The sequence below is a fragment of the Stegodyphus dumicola genome, chromosome 11, assembly GCF_044657685.1.
Source record: "Stegodyphus dumicola isolate Sdum_Otavi_A_Nest chromosome 11, ASM4465768v1".
NCBI classification, from domain to species: Eukaryota; Metazoa; Arthropoda; class Arachnida; order Araneae; family Eresidae; genus Stegodyphus; species Stegodyphus dumicola.
In genome coordinates this window covers 74,238,919-74,256,003 of record NC_140778.1, presented here as the reverse complement: position 1 = coordinate 74,256,003, position 17,085 = coordinate 74,238,919, and the positions used below count along the sequence as shown (strand labels likewise).

The 17,085-nt window shown below is 29.1% G+C and overlaps 1 long non-coding RNA gene across 1 annotated transcript; it reads left to right on the top strand.

The window, feature by feature from the left end:
* Positions 1-6,720: 6,720 nt before the first annotated feature.
* LOC146994111 (uncharacterized) lies at positions 6,721-14,768 on the top strand. The gene is made up of 3 exons (XR_015043843.1): positions 6,721-6,972; positions 9,294-9,493; positions 14,552-14,768. It is a non-coding gene; the product is annotated as an uncharacterized LOC146994111 (long non-coding RNA).
* Positions 14,769-17,085: the final 2,317 nt, after the last annotated feature.

Here is a 17,085-nt window from a genome sequence, read left to right as displayed (position 1 = left end):
TATGTACTGTAAAGACAGTTCGTAAGGCTTGTATTTCAAAAATAGATAAAATAATGTTTCTTAAAAACTGTATTCTGCTTATTAAATGTAAGTTATTTAGAATTTCAAAAAAATAAATAAATAAATAAATAAAAGTTCCTGCATATTTTTTTAGATGAAATTATGTCGATTTTTTTTTTTTTTTCCATTGCGCATTAATCATTTGTGTTTGCAGTACATTCATGAAACGTGTCATGAACTTTCTACTAGAACAACCATGTGAATATTATGTAGCTTTCTATGTGCAATATTGGTATCTTCCATAACATTTGGACATGGGGTAAAAAAACTACATGTTATTCGCGTTACAAATGCGATTGTACATATTTAGAATAGCAACAGAATTATGATGATGTTAGGACACGTTTGCGAGCGTGCTAATTTTTTTCCCTAAAATGCACGAATTATTCGTATTGTAGGTGTTAAATGTCGTTGGTGATGAACTGTTTCTTTCAAGTGAAAGAAGAGAAAAGTCACTTAATGATTTTTATTTAAGAAAATTGTTTTATAAATTTTATTAATTTTACAAACATGTAAACACGTATACAATAATAATAATAATAATACACACGTATACAATAATTTTAATAATAATAATAAGGATACAAATTTGGGGCGACAAAATCCGCTTTTTTGCTTGAACATTTTCCATGTTTCTCACCGCCTAAAACAGGCGTCATAAAGAGGATATTTGTCAGGCACACAGACCAAAATCTCTCGCGAACCCCCACCTTCACATATTGCAACAATCTATGATATTCTACAAGATTTACAATAAAGCAGAGTGATACTATAGAAAATTTAGGATAAAAATGAGTCAATGGAAAATCAAACTTATTTTCGAGCGCATGTAAAATAATTAACAACACATGGACCCGAACTCTTTAATTAATTACTTAAGGGGCCTCGAGGGCCCTAAGTAATTGATATGCGCGTTACCGAATATCAGTTATAGTGAGAACTGAAAAGTGCATGACATCAGTAGAAAACCACTAGATAACAAGCATTAGTAAATGCCAATAATCTTATCTAGTAATACGTTAATGCTTAATTGCTTTTCTTTGAAAAAAATGAAAAGGCCTTGGGATTATTGCAAGATTTGGATACCTAAATACGCCACAAATGAAATCCCTTCTGAGTGATCACCAAATGAGTCATTTGTCCACTATTACGTTTTTACAGAAAAATAAAAAATTGAAAATTAGGCAGCATAAGAAATTTATGAATTCAAAATATCTTGATATTTTACACTTGTTATCCGTTTTCATAGACATGAAAAAAGAAGAGTATGAAAAAAAATAGTTTTTTCAACAGCATTTTAATTTCATACTCTATATATTTGTTGCTTTAATTTTTTCCCTGTTTAAAAACTCTGCGAATTGGGAAAATTTAATCCTGTTATTTTTCGCAAATTTAAATAATTTAATCATTATTCGGAAGATCACATATATGAAGCTGAAATTTATCAATGATTTTTAATCACATGCGAGAAATTTATGTATATCTGCATCGAAACTGTTACGAATATTATTAAGCTGTAGATTTTCAAATGAATTTATATAGTTCCTTTTATATAAATTTGTCCTTTATTCATATCAACTTTTAACTCAGAATTTGATTTCCTGTATGAAAATCATGTCGTCCAATTAACTAGAAGCTATTTACATATTATTTCTGATATTTAGCAAAATATTCGTTGTTTTAATGAAAAGCAAATTTTATTTGCATTGCTCATCTATTGACAATAACATGTAAACAAAGTATTCTTGAAAACGCTTAACTTTTTGAACAATCGTGCGTGAAAAGCTTATGCACATTCGGTAAACATGGAAAATAATATTTTACTTTACTTCCAAAAGTTTTTTCGCAGAAGTCTATGAGCAAATGTTTTTGATTTCCTTAAAATTTTTACCCTGTGACTATGACTCATTCTCGAGGATTCAAAGTTTTACACCGAACTTGGCTGAAAGGCCTCAGGTTCCCGCTGCTTTTGACCATTCTCAAACTAGCTTTCAAGACATCGTGGGACGCCAAGTGCCTCGCCTGTGGCCACGTCTGTTAACAATAAAACTGATCTTTCTGGTTACCGACCGCATTATTTCCTTTTCACGGAATACAATAATGTTTACGTCCATTCCCAAAATGTCAATATAAAACAGCAACTGGATCGTTTCAAGATATTCGATGATTAAGAACTTTAGGTTTTCTTTATAACACTGTGAAGTTCATCAATTCCAGATTTCTATAACTTTTCAATTAAATCTAAAAGTGCATTTTATTTCCCTTTATAACTATATCCTTTCAGTATTTACTCTTATTATTATTATCATCATCAAAGAACCGTTTTTTGTGTACTGTTTATAAGGAACAGAAAATGTTTTACTTTTCACTTAGCACTGTTATCTCTGATGAAACAAAACTTGGTATGTACAAAATTTATTCACTTGTAGAGCAATAATCACATTTAGCCTACAAATAAAAGATTTAAAGAACTACCCAGATTTTTCAATTCAGAATTTAATATCTAGTATTAAGTACTTTAGAACTTTGAATATTTGGAGTTATAAAATACTTGTTTCGTATCCGTAATTAGTTCAACAAAGTAAATAAATATTTTCTACATGCGCTAATCCAAACTTTAATTATGAAACAGAATATGCTCTTATTCAAGAATAATTTTATTTTAAATATGTGCGTACTGCTCTACTTAGAAAAAAAAAAATGAATGAAAATTTCAAATGAAGTGAGTTTCAAATGAAGCAACACAAAGCGAGTTATGTGTTTCTTCAACAAAAGAAAAATAGCTTTCTAGCAACATGGTGGTTAAAAAGAAGATTTTTCTCTAATAAACTGGCTAAAATAACGCTGATTATTGTTTAGAAACCAAACCTATATGTTCAAATATTTGATTACTATTATATAAATGTTCACATAGAATTAATTAAAATTTACCATAAAATATTTTAAGAATAATTATTGTTAAAATATCCACATAAAATTATCGCCCCCCCCCAAAAAAAAGAAAGAAAGAAAAGAGAAGAAAAACTTAACTTAAATGGTGCAGTGTAATAAAATCTATAAAGATTTTATATTTTTAATAAACGTGCACATATAAAATTTCAAATACACTCAAAAAATCCTTTTGCGACTACAGTATTTTAAATTGCTGTATACAATACGTCTGCATGCATATAACAGCATTCGAAAGCTGTTAAACATTTGTATATCTTCTTTTGTAATAAAAAATTATGAGATTTTCATAAAAATTGCAATCGGATCCTGCAATATCCAACTTAATAGCTAATATGAGTTTAAACTGAAGGCATTCTGTACCATTTAAATTATACATGGCCATAAAAATTTTAACTTAAATGACATACGGTGCATTTAAATGATGTGTATAAGCATAAAAACTTTTTATTAACAGGGAAATTTATTATTTTCATAGTTATATGAATCTAATGATCGTTATAACGTCATTTCGCATCCTTAGAAAATGTCTTTGAGTATCAACGGTATATGAAAAGTAAACCAAATAATTCAATTGAAAATAAAATTCAAAGTAAAAATTGCACAATGTTATGGAAATAATGTTTAAAAAATATTATTCGTTTGTTCTATATTGCACGCTAGACGTAATTAACGTCAAAAAAAGTTGAATGTGATTTTAAGAGTGATGATGGGCGTTCTACTTTTGTTAGCATTATTTCGATATTTTGAAACTGTAACGTATCATGGAAAAATGTTCGCTGAATTACAATTTTATTTATTACCTGATCTTTGGATACCTTGCAGATTGCCGTGTAGAGTCATATATGATGATGGAAAACATGGAAGGTAAAACATAGTCGGACACATGCATGAATTTTTCAGGAAAACACAGAAACTCGTTATATCTTGTTATGCTCATAGCAGGAATGAATTGCATTTTTTATTTATTCGTAAAAGGCAGGGATTTTTAATTTTATTTTCTGCATCTATGTAGCGCGAAAAATTCTGATAGTCATGTACAATTCACGCTGAAAACAATCTGCGAAACTAGTTGAGAAATGAGAACTGAAAGCTGTAGTCTCAAATTCCGGGCATTCATAACTTAATACATTCTTAGGAATGGCCAGTCTTCATCAGTTATTTAGCCATTCCATTACCGAGAACTTTGCTGTGAGTGCGACCGATCTTCTGCCGTGAGAAAGGGAAAAGTTTCGTCGCAGTTTTGATGGAGAACACTCCGAGGGACTCTCACTTCTCTTTCCTAGCCAGCAAAACACTCGAGAAAACTTCCGTCTTATAAATGCTTCTTTAGAACTGGTAAGAACTTAAAAATATAATATATGTTTTAAAATATTTTAAGGAAAATTTTAAAAGAAATTCCATATGTTTCTGTGAGACATCTAGTTAAATAAATTGCAGTGTTTAGATTTTATTTATCTCTTACGATCTGGTCTAATAGTTATTTTCATTGCAATAAAGTTAATAAAATAATTCAGCAGAAAGATTTGCAATTAGAAATCGCAATTTGCAGGAAGAAAGTGCCGAATTTGAAGAGTTCTTTTACTATGCTTCTATTCTATTTGGCTATGGAAAACAACGTAATTTTGAAAATTGTTGATGCACAAAATATATTTCATAAGTAACTTCAATTTTTAATTTCAGAATAATAGGGTGAAGGATAATAAATTAGGTGATAATCTAAACATACTATAGAAATTGCAATTTAAAAGAGAAACCCCGTTAAGGGGCCCTATGATCCAGCTTGCGAAGACTACCAAAATTACTTAAACCGACCCTAACGATACGATATGTTTTACCTAATTGTGGAGAACAGTTTTTCCTGCTATTCTGTTTACATTATAAGATTTTTTCACCCTTCTTTCCGCATACCATCGTAGTGTAACTGCAAGCACGCTAATACGTATTCGGAGGATTCGGAATTCGAATCCTGGTGAGAGTACTGCGGATTTCTTGTTTCGTGAGTTCTAAAAAGCTTTACAAGGGGCGCCCGAAATAAAAGATGGTAGACAACAATTCGTCACTACCAGGATTTTTCGACTGAGCCACCTCATACCTAGTCACCCTTAAAAGAGAAAGTATATAAGACTTCTTTTCCTCACGTGTTTCATGTTTCCTGGATCGATTTAACCTAATGATGCTACGATACCGTAACTGATCCTGCTATTCTGTTACTTATATAATCGACTCAAAAATAGTAACCAATGACACAAATAACAGGATCATGTTCCGAAAATGTAAAGCAGGCGTTATTCACGGTGGTGTCAGTAACGTTTTACAAGAACGTTCTGAATTATGCCTATCTGTTACACCTTTTATCCGTATAATCGCACGTCAATTACCGGTATTAACAGTTTCCATTACATGTAAAGACAGTATAAAAGTGTCTCATAGACGGTATAGTGGTTAGGGAAGCCTACTACCACACTGAAGGTCCCGGGTTCGAATCTCGGAGAAGACATGAACGTTTGTAAATGTATAGTGTCAGTGCGGCATGGCGGCACTCTAAATATGCGGCGACCCGAAAGTCATTTCGTGGGGATTGGTGGAAGGGGAGAGGAGTGGGATATCCCCGGGATGCTCTCTCTCAAAATTTGGGGTGGAAAATAGAAGTCCAACCTCTCTTCGGAATAAGCTCTGGCAACCATTGTTCCATGTAATATGGACACGACAACAACAACAAAGTATAAAAGTTTACGTAGTAGAGCACATTAAAACGTGTCACATGGACAGTGTATGTTCATGAAGGGTATCTTTTTTTATATGTTTAAGTATGATATTCATAAATGTCTCTTAAGAATAGTTTAATATATATAAATCAAATACGTATGTGCATTTATGGATTCTTTGAAATACTAATGTTTCTTTAAATATCATTATGATGTAATAAATAAAGATGTATGCTTTTTAATATTTCACAATGCATTTAAAAAGAAAGCTAAGAAAAAGGATGCTTTCTCGCGAAGCATTCAGATGCAGAATTCAAAAACACACACGAACATGCCCAATAAATAAATAAATAAAATTAAACTCGGAAAAGGACACTCTAATACTTCTGTGTTAATAGATTTAAATTTCCTACTACCTTCCAATCATGAAGATCAGCTTAATTTCCAGATATATTGGACAAATTTCAAAATATTCGAATATACTTTTTAACCAACTTTTGTTTACTATCAGATATAAAATATTTCATCATAGTCGTGCCATGGTACGTTGATTTTTCTATGATAATTTTTCTAAAATTATAAAAACATTTGTTGATGTCGACGAGAATACGAAAATATGTTGGTTTTCTGCCATAATTATCTGATTAAATTTTGAAATTAAAGTAACTTTTGCAATGTGTGGAACTTACATCACTTGCAAGGAAAGCTGCTAGTTAAATTCTCGACTTAATGAAAAATTTTAAAATTAACACCTCTGTTTTTGATTAACTATTAAACTATTACCGTATAAAAACACTATAAAAGCCAAAACGTCTCTGCAGTGAATGTGTTGTAAATTGTAAAGTGCCTAGTAAAACATTTTTAATTTTTGGTCGATGGATTAATCAAAACAAATGTTTTTTGTACGTTTACTTTTTTATCATCTCACTTGACTTATGAATCTGCACACAGTAGACTTTAGGGTGGAGCTCTTTCCGCTTCTCCATATGTTGTCCCACAGCACTATTTCTCTCAAGGACGAAATCACTTTTTTTCTCTCAAAGTACTCTCCCTCAAAGTATGCCCTGCGGTCCAAAAAACGTATGTAACCAATCAAATCCTGAAATTACTGACGTCCGGCTGACTCTGACCTCAGTCATTCTTAAAGAAGAACGATTCGAAAGACCGGGGTTTGAGGTCATCAAGAACACCCCTAAAATTATTCCAGATCGAAGGGAAGTATTGATGTCTCTGTTTTATCCGCTCTACTAAAAGTGTAAGTATGCATATTTTCACATTTTTAATCGTATTTTTAATAATGAAAGTTTGCTAAAATTGTTTTGTATGTGTCTAAAATCTTCCAAATGCTATAATCATATTGATCTCAAACTTATCATAGCTGCCAACTCAAGTTTTCAACTCAGTCCCAGTTTTTCATCACATCTCAAGGTAAATTACCAAATCTCGAGATATTAAAGTCTCGAAATTTAAATCTTTACTAGAGAAAATTTTTCCCAGCAAAAAAACGAAATTTATCAAAATAATGAAATTTTTAATTAGGCGAATTGTATTCGTCCACCTGTAATGATTTTCATAATAATTTTTCTTGTTAAACTTTATTTCACAAAACTGTATTTTTTTATTAATTTTATTGACCTTAATAAATTTTTCTTATCGGATTTCGTTTAATCTGAGTTGTTTTAATCTGCTGTAGACATCAGTAGATTTTTATGTGAAGATTTAGGCAATGTTTAATTAGTTAATTTTCGTGTTTAATTTTGTTTACTTTAGTACCTGGCATATTACTAATTTTATCTAGTGTTGTTATGTATGTTAATTATTAATTTCGCATGCATCGTATATTTAAAAATACTTTGATAAATAAAAGCTTTGCTTCACTACTGAAGATTTCCTCAGCATAAAAAAGCGAGGAAATAAAAAAAAATTAAATTAGTAAAGAGCATAAATTTTAGACTATCTAATAAAATGCTAATGCATCTTACATCAAAATTGAATTACAAGTACTATAGTAACCTGAACCATCATGCATCATAAACTGAATCAAAGCGAGTTTGGAATTTCTTTGAAATGGTATAACCTCGCAGAGTGAAAAACCTTTCATTTTTCTAGAGCAAACCCGTCTTTAAAGGAAATCTCGTCTTTTAAGATTTTCCAAGGCTGGAAACTATGATCTGCATGCATATACGATTGTGTTTATGGCTTTAGAAATACAATTTTATACTATTCAAATGTAGCACTGGTATTTTATGCACGTACTGTTTTCATTAAATTGTAAAGAAAAATTAAAACACTAAGAGAATTAGATATCTTATATTTACACAAGCAATGAAATAGACATTTTTTATTATTTAGAGTTGAAAACTGAAATTTTGGCTAGTTTTTTTAACTTTTTGATAACTATTTTAGAGCAGTTTAAGTTCTCCAGCTAAAGCGGCAATAAATAAATAAACAAATAAATAAGTAAAAATTTTAACTTTCAATAAATCACTGGAACTGCACTGGAGCGATGTAAATGAAATATATTCATCTCACATTGGTCTAAGACATTACGTACCAAGCGAATTTAGTCGTAAACCTAGAATACTTTAAGAAATACAGAGTTGGAAGGCAACAAAGTTTCTTTATTTCTTTTATACACTAGGCCTGTTGTTATGAATTCAATTTTACCATCTGCTATGTACAACAACTTTCTTTTACTACATGTGGAAATTTTTATTTTAATAAAGCCTTCAGATATTCCTTTCTCTAATGATGCATTTGCAGAAAATGATTTTAGAGCTTTTAAACACAGTATTCGATTACATGGGAAATATTTATTTAATAATTTATTTAATAATGTATAATGTTCTATCTTTGATTCATTTAATAAATGATGTTCAAGTATTTGGGCCTCTTGACACTTTTTGTTGAAAACATTTGAACTTTTTGGGGGAACTGAAAAATATGCTTTGTGTTCTTTCAAAACCTTTGCAGCAGCTTGCACGCAGATATGCTTAACAAACACGTTTTGACGAAGAAAAGGAATCAATAAGTGAAATTAGCAAAATATATCGTTTCAACTCTCAGAATTTAAGATATCTGCTGACACTGGTGATAATTGTTGTTTATTTATAGACAAATCAGTTCTAATAATCAAATATCTGTTAGAAAATTCATCGGAAAAATAAATTGTTTTTTTACAGATTTAATAAACAAAAGAATTTTAGTCATCCTTTCAGTTCTCTAAATTTAGGTGTCATTATAGTTTCAGAACTATCAATAAATTTAGAATCTACATCAGTGGAATCTGTTAACTGTATATATATATGCTAGTGGCATATAGGGATTATTATGTTTGTTATCCATTATGTTTTTAATAAGGTGTACTAACAGAGTTTCCCTCACCTAGAAAATTTTAAACTGCCATGGAAAATACAAAATATATTCAGAAAGACAGGGAGGAATTTTCCCAGAATGTCAGGAAGTTTGAGTTCGTATAAGACAAGCTTTTTAATATTGATAATTAACTACATATAAAGTAAGATTGCTTCCATTCAGTCTCAGAACATTTACGGATTTATTTCATTACATTCACAGAAAATGGCATTTAGCGTTGTACATTTGCTAATGACCGATGAAGTGGCTGTCGTCCAAGCAAATGAGTGTCAGATGATAAAAAGGGACATGTAACTGGCCTTCGTATAAAGAAAGAAGTCACACGGAAAGAGCAATTCTGGAACACAGAGAACCAGATACATACTGAGAGAATTTTTATATTGTTATCCTGGGAGAATATTGTAAGTATTCTACAAATGATTTTTACGTCTGTTTTCCCATATTAATTTAATTGGTAGGAAGTTTTTCGAGAGAATAAAATTGAAATAATATGTTTTCTGAATTGAAACACTGAAATTTTAAAAAAAATGTTTTGATGCGTAGGAAAATGTATTAAGCATACTTTAATTTTTCTAAACAAATATTATTTATCCTTATTCTCTCTAATTAATTGTGCTCATATTATATCAGCTTATGTTTTAATAGTTTCGCTCCGAAATAAATCATATCTACATTCTTAATTACGGTTCATAGTAAGACTCTAATATTCAATATACTTTGCTAGTTTGTGAATTTTAATACAACCTCTTTAAAAACTTACCCATATATAAAATAATGGATGCTCAAAGGAAGACTGAAGGAGAGATTTTAGCCTGCGGATCCATATAAATGTCAAATTCAATTCCATTGAGTGAAGTCATGAATCAGGCTCCAGAATGTTAACACTGTGTTTAAATTTAATTAAAAAACGCCTATCTATATATTTTATTTACAAATCTGAATAAAAATATAATTTTCAATAATAAAATTTGAGTTTTCTATAAGAAATGTTAAAGTGATTAACGATTCTAAACAATAAATATGCTGTTGAGTTGAAAGATGAGACTGTATCTAATGAAAAATGTATGCATTTTTGTAGCTAATTATGCTACAGTTGAATTTAAGTCCAAAAACGGCTTTAAAGACATTGAATTTTAGATTCAGGTTCAGACTTTGAAACACCAAAACAGAAGCGAAAGAGGCCATTAACATTCTGATACATGTATATGTATCAGAATACTAATTCTTCGGATGATAAATTAAATACAAAAAGAAACAAAACAGAATTACCTTCTACTAAATTAAATTATAGCTAAATAAAAAGAAATTCCTTTTAATTTTTCCTCATGCGGTAGTAAATTAAATTTTACTACACTTTCTTAAGCTTCTTTACTTAGTTATATTAATTATAGTAGTAGAAGATGTTTTTAATCATTTATTTCAGTTTTTATTTTTTTTAATAATTAAATCGAAATTATATGTTTAATTCCATTATAATAATTTTGTTTGCTGATTATTTTTTCCTTTATCAAAGTTAAATTTTATTTTGAAATTTTTCATTTTAACAATTTCACATTATGAATGTTTTTCTATTATAAGATTTTTGAATTCTACGGTTTTCTTTTTCTTGGTGGCTTGTGCTTTATGTCACTGTACTTTTTCAAGTTCTTTTTATAAAAAGTTTGTACTTTAGTAGTACTTTTATAGTACATTTTATATAAAAAGTTTCTAACTTTCAAATTAACAAAATTTGCTCTTTTCAAAAAAGTGTTGACTTTTTCATATTTTTATATATTGGGTAACTAATTTTGAATCACGTCAAAAATTAACTGGCTATTCAGTCATTTACTTTTATTTTTCAAGAATGTTCATTTCAGAGACACTTAGCGCTATGTTTAATTCGTCAGCATTAACTTTGCTTATTAGCTATTTTTTCACAATCTAAATTCATTAATCTTTTTTTTTAATTTCATAAGTTTACTAAGTCCATATTTTCAAAATTTGGCCAGCTTTGCCTTCTCTGTGGTTTTGAATTCCGCATGTGTCTTTTTTTTTTTTTTTTCATGTACATTATGTCATTCCTATTTTCCAAGTTATTAATTTTTAAAAACTAAAAGGTAAGTGATATCGTGATAAATACTGATTTCAGATACTTGCAGTTTTTATCATTATTTTAATTTGCCTCATCGGTTGCTAAATGTATAACACTAGCGAAGACTGGGAGTTCGTCTTGGCTTCTATTCCAGACGAACGGTTTTGTTGCGTAGTTGGTTTTCGTGGTTTTTCCATGAGTAGCATGAATACGAGCCAGTTTTCCTTTGAAATTCCTCCACGAATTCATTCCCTCCCTTAGGCAGATATCATTTGTACACTTCGTTATATTCGAGTATCCTTAAATAATCATTAAATAATTTTTAAACAGTTTTAAATTTTTTGAAAATTTTTAAATTTGAATTAAGGTTTTGGTCTTTTAATTCAAAGGACTTATTGATTACTTGTACAATTCATCCAGATATAATTTGATTTCTCTGTTTATAATTCCATTTTCTTTCGGCTGCTCTTTGACAAAGACCGAAGATATTTTTTAATTCTTTAAATTTCATGCGAACTTTGTTTTATTTATGTATTGATTTCATTTTGCTCCAATTTTGTTTTCCATGTTTTTGATTCATTCTTTTGATTTGTGACTTATTGTTACAGAGTTCATCATTTTAGGTTTATATTAACTCCATTTGTTTGAATTCACATGTCTCTCTGTATGTATATATATATGCAAGGAAGAGGAAAGTTCAAAAGCGATTGCTTAAAAGTACATTTGGAAATTAAAATTTTAAAATCAAAAAATACCCTCACTTCCAATATTTCACTTAACATGATCTTTGAGACTAAATCGCGATTTCAAAATACATAAAAATCATATTCTAACCATATTCTAATCATATTCAAAAAAATTTCAATGATTTTTTTCAAGGATTGTATATTTTTCTTCAAGTGAATTTAACTAAATTCAAATAGTGACATTACAGAGCGTGTTAATTTTGTATTTCAATCTCGAAAATGATTGCTTTAAACGGCGACCATTTCGAGAGCATTTTGACATAACTGACGATATATAAAATTGAAGCGCAATTTGTTGGCGACGTTTGGTGCTAAAAACAATTCTTGACCAATAATCTTCTTACAAAATTAATTTTAGTAAGTGTTATAATTTGTTTGTCATTTCTAGGATAACCCATATTGATTTTTTACTTTATATTTATTAATTATATACATATGTATAGATTTATATATATCCGTCGATCTGTTTTTTTATATGTGTTAACTTTTCACATATCACATCGATAAGATTAGTTTTTAGTGCATTCACATGTTTTCCAACATTGATTCTAACAGTTTTATTTCGCGTGTAGGCTGTTTTTTCACCTTTCCATGTTAATATTTTTTTAAAAATTACTTCCATGTTAACATTTTAAAAAATACTGCGTTGAACTATTTTATGGAGCCACAGCTCCTGGTAACTTTTTAGCGAGCTCACTAGAATATTTCTTCCTATTATTTCATATTTTTGCAGAATTTTGCGCAAAAAAATTTTTAAGACCAAATAGGTCTTACGTCAAATTACTTGTTAGCTTTTCAATTTATATATATATATATATATATATATATATATATATTAATATATATGGCATTGCTTATTAAAAGTTTTTTGTGGTTAAAACTGATCAGATCTATTTTAGTAGAATCTAATGAGTAAGTATTATGTTGCGCTTCTTGTAGTTGTTCTCCATCACAGGTTTAAAATCATAAGCACTCATTAAATGAATCATGAAATAGCTTTAGCACTACTGTTATATTAATAGATGTAATTGTTGCCCCAAAATTTGGCTACTCGGCTTTCCTGAAGTCTATTGCTCTAAAAAAAGAAAAGTCTATAGTAAAATGCTTTATTCAATTTAAAACAAGGGTGCCAAAATTCCTAAATACATATATGTAGGAATGAATAGAATTACATATTAAACGTTTTTCTCACTTACACATTTCTCCATTTACGTTGACAAATTTTCATGACTAAATACTACTTCACTTTTTGTTAAGATTATTTCACGTTTAATTAGATACCTGCGCAAATTTAATGCAAATAAAGCACATTTAACAACATATAATGACACAATTCTAACTAATCAATGCACTAATCTCTAATATTAAATTGAATTTACATTGTAATTTGATTTTAAATTAATTGTAAATCTCTCATATTAAATTAAATTTTAATTTGAATGAAACACTAGGATAAAAAATTATTCTGATTACTGAAATGTATTCATATATGCAAAATGTAAATAGCAAATAATGTTTCAAATCAAATTTCTCAATTTTATATTTATACTTATTATATGTATAATAAATTTTAAAATATTTAGGGAGTCATTGTAAGATATTTTTGCTTGTGAGTCAAAGTTCTATTTAATTTCCTTAACATTCGTATTAAAATATATAGTGTGTATATACATACACACACATATATATATAAATTTATTTCCTAAACAATATTGATTAATTGATTATATTATCTCCTAAGTTTAATTAAAGTAAAATTATTTTAAAAGAGTATATATATATATATATATGTAAAACGTTTATCTCTACATGCATATGCACATGTACTTAAATTTTTATCATAGTTGCACTGTATTCTCTTATTTTAATATAAGCATTTCAAGGTGACAGTATCCATGCTCCTTATTTTCGTTCGTAACATATATGTTGCCATCTCTTCAATGAAATAATTTTTTCTACTCCATGACTGTAACTCATATGAACCTTTAAGTGCAGTGCCGAAATAAAAGGAAAATAGGAAAAACGAATCTCTAGAATCGAAAATCTTTTGCAGCACATGTTACCCTTGTTCACTAGAGAAACTAAATGGGGAAATAGCTACTTGAAAGAAACACAATTCGACATTTTTTGTTTGTAATATTTCATAATTTTATGACCATTTCATTCTTTTCAAATATTTTAACTAGACCAGCATTTCATGATTTAAATAACCATTTTCGTTTCTTTTCTGGCAAGGAAACAAATTTCATTTTTTTATTGTTGATAATGCTATCTGAGAATGCAAAAAAATGAGGTATTTGTATTGCAAACTTCAAAATCTTTAACCAAAAACTATCTGTTAAAAAATCCTTTTTCTTAATTCCATTATATTTTTAGTTCTCGTTTTCTAAATAACAGTTCAATTTGCACTTATCTAATTTTTGAAAAATTGAAATTTATCTAAAATTTTGATTTTTTAAAAATCAACTCTAACGGCGAAATCTCAAATTGAAGCATTATTCAATAGTACTATTTCAAGATAACATAATTTTACATTAAACCGAGCACATAGGATGAAACAGCATCGCTTTTATTAAAGTTTGAGAAAATTTATTATTTCTTGATTATTTAGTTTAAAAAATATTTTTTTTTTATTCTTTTAGGTGCTTTCAAAGAAAATCGGGCCACCAGAGAGGTACCTTGCAATATTATTGAACATATTATAAAAGACTGGTTGAAAAGTGTTTCATTTAGAGAAAAGTATCATAAACAAAAAGGAAACAGAAGGAAGTTTGTAAACAATGGAATAAAAAATTTGTGTATTAGCTTGTACGAAAATACTGTAATTAAAGTTATTAATTGTTCAGTTTGTTTCCTAACTTTCATGAAGACTTGGATTGGTAGAGGATACTTAGCTTAAGCAAATATTGTATCTTATACATTGTATTACTGAATATGAAAATAATTAGTTCATTGAATTTGAATGTTTGATTCGAGAAGAGAAATTTATTACATGAATATGCAATATGGAAATTAATTTCATTACATTTCCTTTAATACTTTTAATTTTGCTTTAAAATTTTATGAAATAATATAAAACTATCAGTTTATAGATTTTGGGAATTTAATGCATTCCTAGTAGCTGAATTAAATTAAAACCTTTTGCAATAAATGCTTCAAATTTTAAATTATGACAATAATTATATTTTAACTGAAAATTGCTTGTTAAGAACCTTATCCATTGACTGGACCATCCACTGAACTAATTTTATAAATCAAATTTATGGCAAAATAATGAATTTGTGAAAGATATATGTCATTTTATTTGTTTATTAACTTTCAAAATACGCCTTCTAACTTTATAAAAAAATTACATGGGCAGAAGTAATTTTAACAGAGAACTGTTTAGTACAGTTAAATTGCTTGTAAACAGAACACAAGAAAAAATATTTATTTTTAAAATTTGCATACATTTAAATGCAAACTTTTAAATTTATTTTAATGACAAGAAATATCCAAGCATTCACTTTAAATTCCCATCATCCTGATGCTTTCAGTCTACTGCAATGACAAAAACTCTAGACAGCAGTAGTCTCATATAAAGTTTAAGTACAGTTATTAAACTGGCATATCAGAGCTTATTAGTGTTGAAAGAAAACAATTTGTTTTTAATTTACTGCAAAAAAAGTACCGAGGATTATATTTAATAAGAAATAATTATTTCGTCCAGAATATAATACAGTCTCCCATTAAAATAGTTTGGTGTATATGATCACATGAATAAGGTTTCAGAATTTTGAAAATTGCAATGATTCTGGCCATATATTAAAAATCGTGATTTGCAGTCTGATTCCTTTTCCTTCCAGTAAGAACAATAACTTTATTTGTTGGTTAATTTATTAAAATTAAAATACATTTCTATCATTAGAACTGTAACAAATCTTGTTTCTATATGTAGTTAATAAGAATGGTGTGTAAAACTTCTATGGGAATATAAGGTCTAGATAATATTGCATTGGAAAAATTGCATGTAAATGTAGAGAAAAAGTGTAAAGTTTCATTAATAAATGGCATGTATGTAATGAACTAAGAGAATAGAAATAAATAATAAAATTTGAATTTTGATGCACATATAAAGCATAACATATATTTGTAAATGTAACATTTTAGGCTCAACTCTTCAAACAGATAATGTCTTTTCCAGAAAATTGCAGTGTTCTCTTCCGTTAAAGAAATGTAAATTATCGTATGAATTCACTATTTGGAAACTAAGTTTCGCATTAGACGCAAGTATTACAAACACAAATATTTCATGTACTGTTGTCCTTCAGAGTCTGTACATATAGACCGGATTCAGAACGTTCTAGTTACACGTAACTCAAAACGTTCTAGTTAAACGTGATTCGGAACGTTCTTTGCATGTTATACAGAAGTGTTAACAGTACAAGTATTTGACGTGGTATTGCTCGTCATAAACCTTTAATCTATAGACGACAGTCAGAACGTCTGCCCAAACGTTAAGAGAACGTTCTGCTAGCACGTTATAGAAACTTTCAAAGAACGTTCTAGGAACGTTATATAAAATTATTACTAGTACCTCATTTTGACGTTCTATTGTCCATTAATGAACTACATCTTACAGACGTAATTCAGAACGTTTTGCCTGAACGTTAAAGAAACGTTCTGCTAGAACGTTAAAGAAACGTTCTGCTAGAACGTTGAAGGAACGTTCTGTTAAAAGGTAACGGAGCTTCCATATAACGTTCAAGGGACGTTTTATAAAATTGTTAGTAACACCATTTTTTGACGTTCTAATACCCGTTATTGAACTGTAACATACTGACGTGATTCACCACGTTCTGCCTGAACGTTAAAGGAACGTTCTGTTAGAACGTTAGAAGAACATTCATAGAACGCTATAAAAAAGTGATAGTAGTACCACTTTTGACGTACTACTGTCCGTTATTGAACTTCAATACATAGACGTGGTTCAGAACGTTCAGGTAAAACGTGTCAAAAACGTTGTACTAGAACGTTAATGACACGTTGCATGAAAGTGTTACAAACACAAGTATTTGACGTGTTATTGCCCGTCTTAGAACTGTAACATGTAGACGGCATTTTGAACGTTCTGCTTGAACGTTCCCGACACGTTTGTGAAGCACTTGCTCTGAACGTTCTTGTGCTAGTTGGGTTT